The sequence below is a fragment of the Austrofundulus limnaeus genome, unplaced genomic scaffold (genome assembly GCF_001266775.1).
Source record: "Austrofundulus limnaeus strain Quisiro unplaced genomic scaffold, Austrofundulus_limnaeus-1.0 Scaffold75, whole genome shotgun sequence".
NCBI lineage: Eukaryota > Metazoa > Chordata > Actinopteri > Cyprinodontiformes > Rivulidae > Austrofundulus > Austrofundulus limnaeus.
In genome coordinates, this window is record NW_013952477.1 from 687,064 (window position 1) to 690,988 (window position 3,925).

Sequence of the window (3,925 nt, forward strand, 5' to 3'; positions counted from 1 at the left end):
ACTCAGTTGTTGGCGCCAATATGCAGCTCAATGGTATTTTTAATTTTCAGTTTTTAAATGTAAAAAATTATACATTTATATATATATGTGAAAAATAACTATTTGGGGTTTGCAAAACTTTGTTTTAATGTCTGCCACACACACCTCGGAGCTCAGGCTGCATGAGCTCTCCAAAGTAAAATGACTCTTCCAGATGATTCAGGTTTCAAAAGAGGAAAGTCCCGAGGGGTCTGTGTATCATGAGCACAGTTATAAATTAATCACCCTTCTCAGATAACATTATAAAAACAAATTTCATAAGCTACTTCCCACATTCAATATGACCCTGTTAATCACTTCTTAGGTGATCGCTGCTTGTGATGGTTCCTCAAAAAACAAACAAAAATCACCTCCCTGGACAAGATTTAAACCAGTGGTCAGGATRTGAATAGGGGGGGGGGGGGGGKGTTACATGATGGTGTAATGGCAAGGAAAGATTTTTTTTATTGATATAGATGAGGTGAATAGTTGTGTTGTTGAACTGCTGAGAGCGCAGTACCTAAGAGTAAAAATAGAATGACACAGCAAATGGTGCCGTGATGGATGGAAGAGCGTCACCAGGCTGTTCAAACAAAGAAGGAGCATTCAGGCTGTTAAAGAAACCCATAACAGGTAACACTTGATTCAAAACAAGAACAACAACAACAAAAATAGAACACAATCTGTAGTCAGGATTGCATCAAAGTAAAAAAAGCCAACTGGAAAGGATTTTGCAACAAAGCCTCTAGAATAACACACATTAGTGATAAAGAACAAAAACTGGATAAGAGGAGATTGAATAAATTTTGAATATCCAGTTAAAGGAAGACAAGACTGTAATCACAACAGTGAACCTGTTTCCAGGTGTGGAAAATAAGAAGGAACAAAGAAAGAATACAATAAAGGAAACATTTCCTTTGGTGAGAGCTTTTAGTAAAGATAAGCCAACCTCTATGAGAGAAGAGCAAGTTTCAATCAATTCAATTTAAAGTGTAACTTACCCCAAAATTAACTTTTTTTAGCTGATAAACTGTCTAGAATATGTCTAAAATGTTATAGTACTGTTTCTGTGCTAATTTTAACGATTTTGTACATATTTGTTGAAATCTGTAATACTTGGTCTAAAAACGTGTTTTTGCTGCTCATATGGGTAGAGCAGTGGTACTGCAGGCTCATCATATTGGTTAACAGCTCTCCACGGTGACGTGTCTTCTCAACGGTTTCCTCACAGCTGCAGTGTTCAGATATAAAAGCTTCTCTCTCAGACACGCCCCTGCAGCAATCAGGGGTTGGAACAGCTAGCATAGCATGATCGTCTGTTACAGCTTCGTATTAGCATTCAACATCACTTGAACACAATCACACACACAGACACACAATGCCTCAGCAACACAAGGCTTCATGTATCGCTGAATCAACCTTTGAACCAGCAGCTCGATCTGATAAGACTTTAGCTCCACAGCCTGATTCTCCTTCAACTTTATTGTCATTCAGGATTGTATAGTTTACCATACAAAATTAAATGAAATTTCTTTTCATTTCTCCACAACATGGTGATGATGATTATTCTATGCAAAAGAATCAAAACTCCTGAAGTTATTCAATTTTTTAAATAAAATAGTGTGGATACAGAGAAGCTTACCAAGTGTGCAGTAAGAAGCAGATGTTATCCCAAAAAGAAAACCTGGCAAGGATCCATTTAAAGGAGACCAATTATGGGTCCTAGAAATTTTTATGGYATGTCTGTGGGCTATCCAGACCATGTTCATTCAATTTAATGCACAAAATAATTCTCAGATAATAAAATTTCCCGCTTTCTAGTTCTGCCTGCTCTGACTTCCRTTCAGAAGAGCTGTTTATGTTAATGAGCTCTGTTGGTAACGCCCTCCAAAAATCTGTTGACATTAACTCCGCCCTCCAAAGCCAGYGTTTACGTTAGCATGGCTAATAATAGCAGAAGCTCCGTTGTACAACCATATGAGACCCAGAGGCAGAGTCGTGGTCGCAGCTTCTTTTTTTCTTTCTCCGCCTCCTCTGCTCTGCGCTCACTCTGCATGCTGTTACCAGAGCAGGGAGCAGCAGCGGTCAAAATACCTCAGTAACTCGAACAAATCATCTTTAACAAGGCTTTAATAAGCTAAACAACAGAGCTACATGAGAAAATGTGTTCATAACGAACGAAAATAAATAAATAATTAAGTTGTGTCCATGCCCGTTTCAAACCCTGGTCTCCCACTCTCTGGTCCAACACTCTACCCATTCCCCTATTGGAGACTTGTTGTGAAATGAGCTGCGCAATACACAACAACAACGTGATGGCTTTTTATACTGAGGAGGTGGAGTCTCACCCGGGGGTTGCTAGGTAAGGGGCTGAATGCAGGTTCCGGTGGGTTGTCGTACAGCTTGTGACATCACAAAATAACGGAAGTATAAAACTTGTTGTTATATACATTAAAAATACATTTACATACAGTAAATATGCCCCTGGGTGCATTTTTTTTTGGTCCTAGGACTGTTTTTTTAAGAAGTACATACCCAAAGTTGAGTTAAAAAAAACTTTAAAAAGTGAATTTTGCATGATAGGTCCCCTTTAAATTTAGAAGCTACAGATACAGATATATACAGGAGGGGTGGAATTAGGTTGTATAGATAAAAGTTTWTGAGAGATTCTAACTGGGTTATTTTTATTTGTTTTAAGAAGGAACAAAATCAAGTATGGATTGGAACTGAACGATCAGCTCTGTACACTGCCAGAAACAGTACATAACAAGGCAGTGTTATCTGCCCATTACTTTTTTACTTTTATGGTTAATGTCTTAAAATGTGTCATCATCCACAAACTGTGCTCTGCCAACATATTCAGATACCTTGGAAAAGAGGTAGGAATGTGAAGTAGGGGTGCACCGATTGCAGTTCTCTGGCTGATCACCGATCTTTAAAAAATCTGACCTGACAATTCCGATTTTGGCCGATACATTAAATAACTGACACTGTCAGGTGTTAGAAGGTCACAATACACCTTCAATGTTCCAATCTTATTTTACCGAAACTCGTTGAACAATACCGTTGAAACAATTCAAACTTGTTTGAACTGGACATTAGGTAGCGCTCACAGCATAAGGGGACAGTGGCTGATTTTCAGACCTTTCTTGAGGTCGATGAGAAGTCAATCTTTTCCACCGACTTTATCGAACTATCCTCCAATCTCCCAAAATTAAGGAAATTGGTGCCCATCGCCACATTAAAAAAAACAGTAACAGAGAAAGCGATGAACTGCAGAAATTAAGAATTTAAGTTTTCTCTAGAAAAACTCGGATCATATCTGTTGAAAACCAAAATTAAAATAATAAAATGTAAAAGTGTAGGAGCAAAAAGGATTTTTGGGTGAGTAAAACTTTTTTGTTTTTTAAACTCACACTTGACTTGGGCAAATCGTTTTAGCAAAGCAGACGAAAATTGGTTAAAAGTCGATGCGGAACAAGTTTTACATTTTTGAAGAGAATCAACACAACCCCGATCAAATCTGTTCTGACCAGCAGCTGACAACCATCTCATCTCCAAAGTCTCTGTGACTGACATTCCACAAAGCAGATTCCACAGGACTGCAGAGGAACTGAGAGCTCTTGGAAAGAAAATTTTTGCTGAGTATCAAATGGCATCGCAAGGGAAAGTGGAATTTTTCATTTTAAAATTAGTCGTTTGGTTAAATTTCTTAGAATAGCTCCATGGCAAACAACCCAACACTGAAAGTAGGAGTAATATTTTTACTTAGTTTACTTTAGATTTATAGTTGAAGCAAAAATAAAAAATAAAAATAGAAACAATGGGCCTCATGCAGGAACATGTTCGTATTCTTATCATAAATTTCTCTTACATTTGTTCGTACGAAGGGTTCATACGAACATGC

The 3,925-nt window shown here is 37.8% G+C and overlaps 1 protein-coding gene across 1 annotated transcript in view; it reads right to left on the minus strand.

Moving 5' to 3' along the window:
• The window catches only part of LOC106519314 (F-box only protein 6), a 7,292-nt gene that overhangs the window by 1,339 nt on the left and 2,028 nt on the right, over window positions 1–3,925 (minus strand). The gene's annotated exons all lie outside the window — the stretch shown is intronic.